Source organism: Ambystoma mexicanum, chromosome 1p (genome assembly GCF_040938575.1).
Source record: "Ambystoma mexicanum isolate Mex_15411 chromosome 1p, UKY_AmexF1_1, whole genome shotgun sequence".
Classification (NCBI taxonomy): Eukaryota; Metazoa; Chordata; class Amphibia; order Caudata; family Ambystomatidae; genus Ambystoma; species Ambystoma mexicanum.
In genome coordinates this window covers 48,569,376-48,583,801 of record NC_090921.1, presented here as the reverse complement: position 1 = coordinate 48,583,801, position 14,426 = coordinate 48,569,376, and the positions used below count along the sequence as shown (strand labels likewise).

Sequence of the window (14,426 nt, the reverse complement as noted above, 5' to 3'; positions counted from 1 at the left end):
CGGAACACAGAGGTGACCTGCAATATGCTTTCTACGTATCGTGGGGGACATTTTATTCCTTAAAATACATGGCCATACACTGGGCATCATTACAAGTTTGGAGGTGTGGTAAAAAGGTGGTGGTAATACCATTACCACCAATTGTTTGTGTGGTAACCAAATTACTGCTGCTTTTACCGTACCGCAAAACAACGAGATTGGTCTTGAAGTGGAGGATCGGCCTCCAGTGTAATGCTTGAGGTAAAGCCTCCACTTCAAGGCCAGATTTACTGTGGTGGAAGTACCGCTCGTGGTAAATCCATCAACATCCCCATGGAGTGCTCTGGCTCGGAAAACGGGAACTAACACCACTATTCCACCACTTGGAATCCTGTGGTAAATCCACAGAACCCAGGGGCAATAATGGTAGCCGATGTTGGCAATAATTTTGCAAATTTACCGCTGAATTACCACCAAATTAAGACTGAGGTCCACTGGTATCCCCTTTAATAAGTGTCCTCGCTTTATGTATTCTTAGAGATCTTCTAGGTGCTGATACATAGACTCAAAGTTCCACCTGTTTGGATTAAAAAAACAAATAATGAGCAGTTTCTAATGTGTTGCAGAAAAATAGTTTAAGCAGATTAATCAAATGCATTTAAAAAAGCAATAGCATGCAGATTCAGGCTCGCGTGTGTTAAACCCTAGCAGTAATGAAGGCATCATGAAGTATGACACAGACAACAGACTTCAAGTTCAAACAAATAATATATTTATTAACTTCAAAGTTAGGATGGTTGTAGGCCTAAGTTGCCCTGTGCTAAGGTGGGATTTCCCTACCAGAACACAACTAAAGAAAGTCTGAGTCAGAATGTTCATTTTAATAGTCTGTCTGTATTCAAAACCTAATCTTGCCCTCACAACTACAACAAAAAAATGTGCAAGGATGTCAAATTCAAAGTGTAGAGGGCTTGCTGGGTGTGTGTGTGTCTGTTTGTGTGTGTGCGTGTGTGTGGATGCGTCTTCTGTGGAATGTAGAATGTATGTAGGTTCTGGAATGGAAGGAGCTGATGCCAGTGAGAGGCCGAGGAGGATGGCTGAATACTAACGGCCCTATATAAGACTTTTCCTGAATAACGTCTTGTAACAACACAATCCCTGAAGTCTGATGCCTCATACATCACTTGGCGACAACGGTGGGCATCATTGAATAATGTAGATTGGGAGCATGTTGTGAGGAGCAGGGCTGAAGCACACCGTTTTTTCAATGCATTGCTGTACTGGTGTTTCGCCCTTCGAGTTGAGCAGAGGAAGACAGGCGAATTGTAAGGTATGTCCCCCGTGGATGAAAAGAGCAAGGTGGACATGAGACAGTATTTTGCAAGCGAGGAAGTGTATTGAAGAGAGACAAGTAGTAAGCAAAAGGAACTATGACAGAAGAAAGACTGTCAGAGTGAGCTGTGTGGGGACTGGAGATGTGAGAGCCAAGTTACCTGCACCTTTAAGAGACGGTCCGTTGAAGTGGTCCAAACCCTGTCGAGTGATGAAAGTCTTTCATAATGCGGTTATGACGGAAGATGGGAGGACGTGGAACATGAAAAGAGTGGCGCAAATGGAAGAGCATGAAAGCTGTTGCTGAGTGAGGAGACGATGAACAAGACAGGAGGGAGGACAACAGACTGAGGTGGGGTGTGATATAAGGACGAGAGAAGTGGTTGGTGGAAACAGCTAATACATAAGGAAGGGGAGAATTGCAGGGAGTTGTGTGGATCATGATATGGGATGATGTAAAATTGTGATGAAGTGTGCTGCGTAGAAGTCTGTGTCCTCTGTGTGTATGTGTGAAGGGGGAGGTGTGTAGTGGTCTTGCTGCGTGTGTGTGTTTGTGTGTGTGTGTGGGTGGGTGTGTGTGTGTGTGGATGGGTGTTCCATAGAATGTAGAGTGTATGTAGGTTCTGGAATGGAAGGAGCTGAGGTCAGTGAGAGACAATTGGGGCAACTGAGCAGGATGGTTGAATACTAATGGGCTTATATAAGACTTACCGGAATAAAGGCTTGTAACAACATGATCCTGAAGTCTGATGCCTCATACTTCACTAAGAAACGGTGTTAAAGTTCGGAGCTTGGTCCTGCTCACGACCTTCTCTCAGCTCCCCTTCCCCAAGCATAAGAATGTTTCATAAAAAAGAGAGTTTTAAGGTTTTACCTTTATACAGTTCAAGGCAATCTATAGTTCAAAGTCAATTGTGGGGTTTCTCTTTCCCAAGTTTCAAATAATATAATCCAAACAAAAGAGGTCTTGAGGCTCCGTTCCCAACACAACACAAAAATGTCTCCCAGTGTCAGAGTTCCCTTCCCCAAGACTTTAAATAATATAATCCAAACAAAAGAGGTCTTGAGACCAGGGGTGGACTGGGAACTAAAAGAGGCCCTGGAAATAATTACTGGGGACCATAAGAGGCCCTGGAAATAAAGTTCAAAGTGGCCCCATATGACACATTTTCAGCAAGCCCAATAATTTTCCTATGAGAACATTTGAAAATAACACACAAAAGAGGCGCAGGGTACAGAGGCCCACAGGGAAATCTCGAGAGTTCCCTATAGGCCAGTCCACCAGTCCACCCCTTCATGAGACTCTGTACTCAAGAACCACAAAAAGGTTGCTCAGTCTCAGGCTTCCGTTCTCCGAGCCTTCAAATAATAGAGTCCAAACAAAAGAGGTCTTGAGATAAGAAAGTTCCGTAAAAAAGAGAGCCTTAAGGTTTACCTTTATCCATTTCAAGCCAATAGAGTTCAGAGTCAATCCTGGGGTTTCTCTTCGCTAAGTTTCCAATAACAGAATCCAAACAAAAGAGGTCTTGAGTCTCCGTTCCCAAGACAGCACACAAAGGTTGCTGAGTCTCAGGGTTCCCTTCCCCAAGACTTCAAAGAATAGAATCCAAACAAAAGAGCTCTTGAGACTCTGTTCTCAAGAACCACAAAAACGTCACTCAGTCTCAGGGTTCCCTTCCCCGAGACCTCAAATAATAGAAGCCAAACAAAAGAGGTCTTGAGACTCTGTTCTCAAGAACCACAAAAAGGTTGCTCAGTCTCAGTGTTCCGTTTCCTGAGACTTCAAATAATAGAATCCAAACAAAAGAGGTCTTGAGGCCCCGTTGCCAAGACAGCACAAAAAGGTTGCACAGTCTCAGAGTTCCCTTCCCCAAGACTTCAAATGATAGAACCCAAACTCAAAGGTCTTGAGACTCTGTTCCCAAGACAACAGAAAAAAGGTCGCCAGTCTCAACGTTCCCTTCAACAAGACTTAAAACAATAGAATCCAAACAAAAGAGCTCTTGACAACCCATTCCTAAAACAACACAAAAACGTTTCCCAAACACAGGGTTCCTTTTCCGAAGACTTAAAATAATAGAATTCAAACAAAAGAGGTCTTGAGGCTCTGTTCCAATGACAACACAAAAAGGTCACCCAGTCTCAGGGTTCCCTTACCCACAACTACAAATAATAGAATCCAAACAAAAGAGGACTTGAAACTCTGTTCCCGAGACAACAGAAAAAAGGTCGCCCGTTCTCATCGTTCCCTTCCCCAAGACTTCAAATAATAGAATCCAAACAAAAGAGGTCTTGAGGCTCCGTTCCCAAGACAGCACAAAAAGGTCGCCCCACCTCAGGGTTGCCATCCCAAGACTTCAAATGATAGACTCCAAACAAAAGGGGTCTTGAGACTCCGTTCCCACAACAACAGAAAAAAGGTTGCCCAGTCTCATTGTTCAATTCTCCAAGACTACAAATAACAGAATCCAAACAAAAGAGGTCCTGAGACTCTGCTCCCGAAGCAACACAAAAAGGTTGCTCAGTCTCAGGGTTTCCTTCCCCAAGACTTCTAATAATAGAATCTCAACAAAAGATGTCTTGAGGCTCCGTTCCCAAGACAACACAAAAAGTTCACTCAGTCTCGGGTTCCCTTCCCCACGACTTCAAATAATATAATCCAAAAAGTGTGCATCTCGGGCTGCAGAACGGCTCAGCAGGGCTCCCATCAGCGTGTGAGTCCTTTCTCTTAATTGCCTGACCATAGTTAGGCTTATTAGGGGGACAAGCCTGGTCTTTGCAATGGTACTCCTCTGAGGCCTTCTTCCTCGTCTCAGTACCAAAGCAGTGTTTCTGCATGTCGGTGTGCTTACTCTCAGTCCCCTCTTCCTCGTCCCTGTACTGTTAAACGTCATTTGAGGGAAAGTGAGTAGAACAGACCTAAAGTAGCCCATAAAGGTTGGGGGAGGGTCAGGATTGTCATCTATAGGAAAAGGAGGGTACAATTTCTTGGCCAAGGGTTCCCCATATTTAGCACTTTTTGGCCTTTCCCTCGTACGTCAAGACTGATAGTATCTCATACCCTTTTCTTGATCAATGACACATGGAGAACAATATCCCATTATTGTACTTAGAATAGAGGGTTCCTTTTGGAAAGAAAATGGGAAATACTGTGTCTTGCCTGAATATGTCTCACTCCCAGTCCCTAAGGATCCTCCACCCAGATGATCCTTCCTCGCTTCTCCACCCCCAGGGTCTGGATCCAAGAGCGATGGCATTTCCCTGGCCACCTGTGCAGAAGATCCCAAGGGAGTGGAAGTGAGAACACCCTCAGGTTTCCCACAAAGTGCACAAATACACATGCTACCATAAACAGGTCCTTATCAGACAATGGATGTAAAGTGTCACAGAACGCGATTTAAGAAGAAAGGGATTTGTAATCCTTGTCACGACTCTGATTAAGTGCCGTATGTGAGCTGGAATTCCGCTCAGTGCTGGCTCAAGCAGCTGGCATTGTGACATCACAACTGAAGAGTAATAACTGACTACAGAGCAATAGTGATGTCATTTACTTATTACAGGTCAGTAGTGATGTCACAACTAGCCTGTAATAAGAACATTATTTACAGTTGTTCATTGTGGGATTGGAAAAACCACCACTGCACAATCAATTCATTTCAGTTATCTCACTATCTCAGGCTCTATTTCTGATCACAGAGAATTCATATTTTGAGTTTTCCTAAATGAGCCACATGGGTACAGCTCATCCCAAACAGGGCAGCGTTTCAGACTTGGGTGCTGAATCTAAAATGCAGCTGTGCCGCTGGAACACACGATTTACAGGGTAAATCATTAGACAGGTTGCCTGTAAGACAAACCCTGTTTAGAGCAAACTTTTTTTTTCTGTTCCGGATCTGATTCTTTTTATTTTAATTTTACCCCGCACAGGGGTTTCATGTTGCTATTACCATGCAAGCCTATCTTGTTGTATTTCTTCATGATGTTTTATTTGTATTTTCGTCCCTGTTTACTAGCTGACTTAATGCTTATTGTTGTGTTGTTTTTTTCTGTCATGTTTGCTCTTGTTTGCCCGTGGGCCTACGGCAAATTGCAAATACATAAACATAAAAATAAACCTGTGGCCAAAGCATGCCTCGTTACGAAGGGTTATGCTAAATAAAACCAACTAAATTAACAATGACTTACCTTCAGTGATGTTCTTTCTCATGGATGTTCCTCCCATGGATTCCTCATCTGTGCCAGCTGCTCTTTGGAAACGTTTCACCTCCAGGGGGTACATTGCCACTACGTGTCCCACACCGGACATGAAGTCAGGGCCTGAATATATGGAAATGCACTGCCCCATGACCTCGGTTCAGTTTGTCCCCTTTTCCCTAGCACTCTGGTGCCGAGGGACCACAGAACTAAGTGGTGCTAGCTACCCCAAGAGGAGCAGGCAGGGGGGAATCCATGGGAAGAACGTCCATCAGAAAGAATATTACCAAAGGTAAGCCATTTGTTCTTCTAATGGACTCCTTCCTTTCACAGTTTCGTAATCTATCATAACTGCCTAAAACAGTACAATGACCTGGTTTGCATCACCTAAAGCAGGACACTCTGAAGGACAACCCTGCCTAAATAAGTGTCCTGACCAGACATAGAATCCAGACAGTAATGCTTAGAAAATGTGTGCAAAGAAGCCCTCGTATCTGCTTGGCAGATATCCAGAACAGGCACTCCATGCTGCAGATCCGAGGTGGCAGCCAACCCTCTGGTCGAGTGAGCTCAGAGGCCCTCAAGGACCTCCTTGCCGGCCAGATCATAGCATTCTGAGATGCAGAGAATGATCCACTGAGACAGGGTCCGTTTTGTAATGAAACGTTGGTCATCTGTCCTGTTGTTTCTTGTCTGCGAGACATAGAACATGAGTGCCTGCACCAGATCTAGCCGATGGAAACACTCCTCAGCTTGGAAGGATGGGGCAGAGGAAAAAAGACGGGTAGTGGGGGAGGAGGTCCGTCCTCTGCGAAATATACCAGGTAGGGCAGATGGCCATTTCCAGAAACTCTGGGCACCTTGTTCTCTGGCCCCAGTCTGGAGTGATCAAGATCATCATGGTCCTGAACACGTAGTCTACTGAGAACCAGCTGAATGACAGGGATCAGTGGGAATGCATAGAGCAGGTCGAAGTCCCAATCGACTGTCAAGGCGTCCCCAGAGCTCCCTGACAGGGAAATTCTCTGGAGCAGAACCACTTACCCTTCCAGTTTACACTGGAATCAACAAGGTCCACAAAGGGGGTACCCCAGAGCGAGACAATCTCCTCCAGAACTTCCTGGAAGAGCTCCCACTCGTGGGAGGTTGAATACTGCCTGCTCAGCGCATCCACCCAAGTGTTCTCCTTGACAACCAGGTGCGCCGTAGTCAGAGACATGCCGTTCTCCAGAGCCCATAGCCACAATCTCATTGATTCTCTGCTCAGAGACAACAAGCCCACACCACCCCTCTTATTGAAGTAATGCAGGGCCAGGAGGATAGCTCAGGGGCAACGTGCTTGTCTTGGAAGAAAAAAAACGCAGAGCAACACAGGTTCAAATCCCGGGCCCACCCTTAGAAACTGGTTCTCCAGTATTAGGAGTGGTTTAAAAAAACATAAAAAATGCATGGCTACAATATTGTCTGTCAAGACCAGGACTGTCTTGCCCTTCACCGAGGGAATGAAACCAACCAGGACCAGTCTGATCGCCCTCAGCTCCAGCAGCTTCATGTGCTCCTGGCACTCTGATGGGGACCATCATCTGCTCACCATCAGATCTTCTAAGTGAGCGCCCCAGCCTTTCAGGAACGCACCCATTTCTAGAGTCCCCTGTGGCCAGGGTTGATGGAAAACAGACCCCTTTGTGAGGTTGTCCTTCACGGACCACCATTGTAGGTCTCCAGATACTCTTTCCAAGACCAGAAGGAGGCCTGAAGTCTGTCCCTGAGACCATTGTGAACTCAGAAGCTACTGGAGTGGCCTCATGCACAGATGGGCCTTCAGCACCACCAAGATGCAGGATACCACTACACCCATTAGGCGGAATGGCAAAACCTGAGACTTCCCGAAGTTCAGGGAGAATCCCAAGCTGTGCAATAGGCTGCAATCCCAGTACAGGAGCTGGGTATTTCTCAGGTGCAGATCTGGTAATCAGTGCGCAGGAGGCAGCCGTCTAGGCAGGGAAAGGCATGAATGCCCACCCTCCCTCCTGAGGTGTGCCACCACTACCACCAGAAACTTGGTCATAACCCTGAGTGAGTACCCTGAACTGGAGATGACTGTTCCCACTTTGAATCTTAGGAACTTCCTGTGCTTCCTGTGGAAAGCCACCTGGAGGTAAGCGTCCTGGTGATCGAGGGAAACTAGCCAATCGTTCATGTCCAGGGCGTAGAGGATCTGGGCCAGCGTGACCATCCTGAACTTATTCTTGCTCAAGTATAAGTTCAGAAGCCACTGATCCAGGATGGGTATCAGACCTCCACCCTTATTCGGCACCAGATACTAACTTTAGTACCAGCCCCTGCCTTCTTCTGAGGGGGGAACCATCTCTATGGCCCCTTTTGCCAGAATCTTTTCCAGCAGTGGGGATTCTGGAAGGCAAGGGCTGGTGACAAGGGGTGGTCTGGAGGGCGGGAGGCAAAAGGCAGGCACTATCCCTGCTGGGTGACCAGCAATGCCCAGGCATCTAAGGGGGCACTTTTCCATTCCTCGCCCAACAGGGATATCCTCTCCCCTATGGGGGATGAATAACGGAAGAACGCTTCACAAAGGATTTGTTCCGGGTGTTGCGGAGGGCACCAAGAAGGAGGAAGCACCTCCCCTAGGAGCACCACATGCCCTACCCTTTTAGGGATAGCATTGGCCTTGACTGCCCAAGGAAGCCTGACCTCTACCCCACTGGCCGTAGTTGAAGAGGCAAAAACCCCTGTTCGCCCGGCTCTCAGGTCGTTGCTGTTGCACCGCCAGTCCTAGCAACATGGCTGTTGCCTTAGGGGCCTGGAATTTCTGGAGCGACTTGTTGGCTTTGGTGCCAAACAAGTTCATGTACTCGAGAGGCATGTCCCGGAGAAGTACCTGGATTTGCCTCTCAGCAGCAAACTCTCTTGTCCTCAGTTTAGAGAAACATTGCAAGAAAGTACTTCTGGCCATCATCCTAGCGACATAGTCTTGAGTATCCATGCCAGACTGCAAGTTCTCCTGGGAAGCATCCTTTCCATCCGTAATAAGAGCCTGACAGCCTTTCCACATCTCCCCTAAGGGATGTGCTCCACTGCCTCTGTTACAATTGACCAAAGACCAAAGGTAAATTTGGCCATGGCACAAAGGCATTGACGCACCGGAGACTCAGGCTCAAAACTCCAAAGGTCTTCCTGCTGCAAACATCCAATCTCTTGCTCTGCCAATCCGGTGGGGAAACGACGGAAACAAAGTGATCTTGAGGTGTGCTGTAGAGGCCTTCTCTGGAGAAGCGTTGGCAGAGAGAAATAAGGGGTCCGAAGGGGCTGGCCTGCTCATCTTATTCAAGTCATGGTCCACTATGAGGACTTACACTGGTTTGGCCCACAGTTCCACAACAGGTTGCACTTCACTGCCTGATTGGGCCCTCATGCAATGTTGCACAGGTCATACTGAACCCTAGGCCAATGCGGGAGCCGACACCCCTCCGGTGTTGACCACCTTTTCCATCAGGTTCTATAAAGCCGCCTGAGGCCTGGCCAGGGTGGCAGCAGGCATCATTTCGACCTCTGGTGAAGTATCCAAGCCACTTGCCCTCTGCAAGTCAGCTGCCAGGTCTACCAAGGTACCCTGTTCCCCATAAAACGTCTCTGGAAAGTCTCTCACCTCCCTGTGGTGGTGATACTCATCATAAATGTTCTTGCAACTTGTACATAGGGAGAGCCTGGAACTCTTTGGTGAAACCGACATTGTGAATAATAGCTGACGGTGCCGCTGGTCTGGAGACATAGGCGGCGGGACTGATGTCCAAAGACGTAACAGTATGCGCCTGCATCACGACCTTGTCGCCTTGCATAGTAGATGCCCTGCCGGCACTTCCAAGCATGTGGTGTCCATCAGTTGGCCGAATTAAAATTTGTTGATGCCAGGGCTGAAGCCATCGTTGATTTACCATGGCTGCAGGCATTGGTGCCAGAACTACCAGTGCCAGTGCCTTCACAAAGATGTCAAGCATCTTTAAAGAAGGCTTTCCATTCCTCTGGTGAAGAGGACATGGTAGGAAAAGGTAACCGCAGGGCCCTCTCCTCCTGACCTTGCTTGGAGTGGTGGCTTCTCTTCTTCGAGGAAAAAGACGTGTGGTTCCGTGAAGAACTGCCGGGTGACCTCGACCTCTTGTGGTGCTTCTTATGTTTGTCCTTGTGGACCGGAGACCACTCCACGTTGCCGTGCTCCAGGCCTGGCGACCTCAAGCAGGTCCATGTATCCCTTTCTCCTTGTGGAGGAAGGCGAACAGCTTTGTTTCACGTTCTCGGAGCACCTTCGGGCATTACAACTGGCACAATGCTATGCACTGCATTTTGTGGCCTTCACCAAGTCAGTAATGGCATATGCGGTGTGGGACCGAAATGGACATCTGATGCCTGCAATCCATGGAGGGTTTGGACCCCAAGTACCTCATCAGAATCAGCATTGCGGTGAACTCGAGAGTCGAAGCAGAAATTCGTTATTGTAACAAAAATGTGTTATAGAGCGGAGTTACTAGTAGCAAGCTGAGTGTGAGGAAAAAAGGAACTGAGGTCTTGAGGCACGGCACCTCTATATATAATTGCCCCAATGTCTTGTCCATCACGGGGTGTGTAGGGGCATCAGGTGGTGCTGATACAGATCTGCGCTGCACCCCCTGGTGGCGGAAAAGATTCCTAAGAGCAGCTTGCGCTGTGAGATAGAAATCATAGAGGAATATCATAGAGGAATTTGTGGGACAAAGGAGTGTATTAGGAAACGGGCAGAACGTCGGCAGATTTACCTTCAGCTCTGAGCTGGGGGTGAATCTGCTGACTTTCTGCCCAACTCATAGTTGGGCGGGGTGGTAATGTAGCGGTAATAAAGTTACTGCCGTGTTTTTACCGCTCCTCCCAACTTGTAATGAGGCCCATTATCTTTAAGTCTATGATTTAGGAGTTACATTGGAAACACTGCCTTAGTTAGACACTATTTTACAGCTGTCAGTAGCCTGCAGTCTGTTAACGCAGCTTACGTTTCAAAATCTAAATGCGCTGCTGCTATTTAAGTCTGCTTATAGAAAGAAGAGTGGCACTGTGTACACATGATACAGAGGAAGCCTCACCTGTTTCTGTTCCCTTGTAATTGTAGCTAAAGACCCGATTCGTAAGCACTCACTTTAAATACTCTTGATGTTCAATTGATTTTGATTTGCTCTTGTACTGGAAACCAGTTTAAGGTTCCAATGTAGACAGTATCTGCAAGTCTCTTGCTTTTCACTAGCACACCTCTGCAAAGTCCAGTGCTTCTAGGAGCTTTCACCAGGTGTAAAGAATCCTTCCACCAGGAGAAAGTACGTCCTTGGAATTTGAGTACTTTAACAGAGAAAAGCATATGATATTTTATTTGAGATGGTACGTCTTAGGCTGCCAAGGAGTCCCAGCCTTTACAGCACAACACCAAAGATTGATGAAGGGATGGGAAAGGACTTTATGGCACGATTAGGGCCTGATAGAGACCATTGGGCGTCTACTTTCTTTCACCTGCTTCAGTACCTCATATATCCCTGTATTAATGGCACACCTTGAGTTTATGGTTATGCTCTCGACAGACGATTACTGCATGTTCATTTAAATAACAACTCAATAATTGTCCCCCTATGTTTAAGCTAAAATCCCCCATCAGATTGGACTACCTGCTCCCTCTCCTCATCCACCAGGGTCTCTATTAATCCAGGGGTGATCCATGCATGGCTCAGTGGGTACACAGTCACAGTGAAACCTATATCCAACCTGCCTAGTAGTGAGGCAATGCCCCTGGGTTATTGCCCTTTCTGCTAGATCTCAATACTGCCTACAACTGCCAGGTACTAAAGCTAACCAGGCCTCATTCTGTCTGAGTTACACGCCCTCGCTGAGCAGACATGGCCACACCAACCATCATGAGTTAAACATCAAGCTAAATAGTCACCCTGCTACTGCACAGTGTCTTCCCTTGAGGCCTTGGTTAAGCCTATCCCCCTATCCCGGCTAGACTTTATTCGGACACCCGTAACTGTGGTAGGTCTATAAAACATGTGACTCATATCACTTTACTACTTTGATATCAATATACTGGGCCCCACTGTAACCTGGCTCACTGATAGCTTTGCTGCGGCTATTCATAACAGTGTCCCAATAAATGACAAACATCATGTAAGTAACTGGGGTGTGTGAAAAAAGAAGGCAGAGTTGCCCTCCTGGTCTTGACACTGATGTCCTGTCCTACAGGATCCTTTGAAAGTTTATATATGGATAACGTACCCCCAAACGCACGTTATAAGGATATTGCAAGTGTCCGAGGAGTTCTGGGACCAAATAGAGGAATAAGGCCAAAGCCTGAGTGTCTTTATAAGGTCAGGGAGCACAGAGGGGACCTGCAATATGCTTTCTACGTATCGTGGGGGACATTTCATTCCTTAAGATACCTGGCCATACTCTGGGCATCATTACATGTTTGAAGGTGTGGTTAAATGTGGTGGTAATACCATTACCACCAATTGTTTGTGTGGTCACGGAATTACTGCTGCTTTTACCGTACCGCAAAACTATGAGATTGGCCTTGAAGTGGAGGAACTGCCTCCAGTGTAATGCTTGAGGTAAAACCTCGGGTGGAATTACCCGTCGTGGTAAATCCCTCAACATCCCCATCGAGTCCTCTGGCTCCGTAAATGGGAACTAACACCGCTATTCCACCACGTGGAATCCTGTGGTAAATCCACAGAACCATGGAGCAATAATGGTAACCGATTTTGGCAATAATTCTGCAGATTTACTGCTGAATTACCACCAAATTGGGACTGAGGTCCACTGGTATCCTCTTTAATAAGTGTCCTCGCTTAATGTATTCTTAGAGATCTTCCAGTTGCTGATACATAGACTCAAAATTCAACCTGTTTGGATAACAAAAACAATAATATGCAGTTTCTAATGTGTAGAAAAATAGTTTAAGCAGTTTAATCAAATGTTTCATTCACCAATCTTTTAAATTGGGTTACATAAGTTACTAGGTCCCGAGTGCCCTGTTTCAAACCTAACAATTCCTTATCTTGTGCCAATGACACCTCCCGCCGATCAAACAGCCTACCAAATTCTGCCAAAAACCTATTCCAATTATGTAGCAACGGGTCACCTTTTTGAACCAGTGGCATTGCCCAGGCCGCCGCATCCCCCATTTAGTATGATATCACAAACGCAGTTCTGGCCTGAATGGTCTCAAAAGCTGTGGGTTTACACAGAAAATGCAGTCTGCATTGGGTAAGAAACATCATATACTTCCGAGGATCCCCGGAAAAACGTTCAGGCGCTGCTAAAGGTACACTACTGGGAGGTTGAACAATTACTGTAGGATTTTGACTTGTGGATGTTGACCTGGCTGTAGACCCACTAGCTCCCTCCAAGGGGGTTCGCTGAGCCACCAAGCCCTTTACTTGGGCTTTCAAATGATCAGACTCTTGGCGAGCATGTGCTAACTCCAATTGAATAAATATCTTGAAGAGCCTTTAGCACATCGGCCAAAGGCAGAGGAGTCGCTTCCATTTGGCTTGGGTGGTTATAGGTATCCCAATATGGGGGTGGCTTATTATGTCAAATGCACACAATAATGGAGGAGAGAAATCGACACTCTCCCCCGAACCACAGAAGCCGAATGAATTCGACCCTCCCACTGTGGTTGGCACAGGCGCCTGATATTAGCACACAGGACATCACGTGGCAGCCAATGGGGGGAAGAGGAGTTAGGGAGAGGTTGTGGATGGGTTGGGGAAGTTAGTAACACCGGATAGAGGATGAGGGGATTCCTAAATTGGATAGGGAAAGGGAAGCACGGGGAAAAATCCCTCCCTACCTAAAGCCTGGCTAGACTCATAAGAAACCTAATGACACACCTTCCAGGACCCTAGTCATGAACACATTCAGATATTCCCTGAACACACCTTAGTAGGTGTGCACATGCAGCATAGACAAACACGGAGGATAGCAAGCAACATGAACACAAAACAATGGAATGATTTCCATATATGAAGCACAAAAACACATGACCCGTTGGGCAAGCTTAAGCAACACATAACATACATAGAAATTGTAACCTAGTACCCCTGAATGGCTAGCACTTGTTGCATTTCATAACCTTCTCCTAATGATTAATATTCAACATAATACCACCATGATGAGTTAACAGCACTCACTATTTTGTCATGGATTCCTGCATTGCAGAGTTTGTTTGGTTGCACACAGCTGATTTTATATGAGAGCACACAGCATTTTGCCCCTTGGTAACGTAAGCGGTTTCAATGTTCACCGCCTTGCGTTTTTGACCGCTCCGAGTGAACATCCCACCCCGCAATGCTGCTGGTACTTATCTCGGAGGAAGAGTAGAATGCCGTACACAGACCGCCAGCCTGCCTGCTCCTCCTCTAAGCACAGCGTCCACACGAGAATTCTAAGTTTAACCGTCCACGCTCCTGATAGCTTCGTCCTGCTTCGAACTCCAGCCGCACCCAAGGAAAATAAGCCACACCTGCTTGCACGCCGTTGCTTCCTTTATGCTGCCCTCAATAAAAGCAGCTGACAACACGCGCGTGTACGAATTACATGCAGCTGACAACACGCGCGTGTATAAACTACATTTCCTCCCATGGGATGCTGGGAGTTGTAGTCTCCTCCTACATTAAAGCAACCTCCAGCCTCAGTAGGCACATCTTGTCACTCCCCTTCGACTCCAGCCCTTATTCCTGACAGAAGCCATGGAAGCTTGGCGTCGTCTCATGGTGTGAAGGACCTTCAGTGGGAAGCCATGGAAGCCTGGCGTCGTCTCGTGGTGTGAAGGACCTTCAGTGGGATGCCATGGAAGCCTGGCGTCGTCTCATGGTGTGAAGGATCTT

The 14,426-nt window shown here is 46.9% G+C and overlaps 1 long non-coding RNA gene across 3 annotated transcripts in view; it reads left to right on the top strand.

Moving 5' to 3' along the window:
* Nucleotides 1-10,674, top strand: part of LOC138565979 (uncharacterized) — a 195,560-nt gene extending 184,886 nt beyond the window's left edge. For all 3 annotated transcript variants that reach the window (XR_011301762.1, XR_011301753.1, XR_011301766.1), the window contains one exon: nt 10,658-10,674. This is a non-coding gene — a long non-coding RNA (uncharacterized lncRNA). The remainder of the gene's footprint in view (nt 1-10,657) is intronic.
* Nucleotides 10,675-14,426: the final 3,752 nt, after the last annotated feature.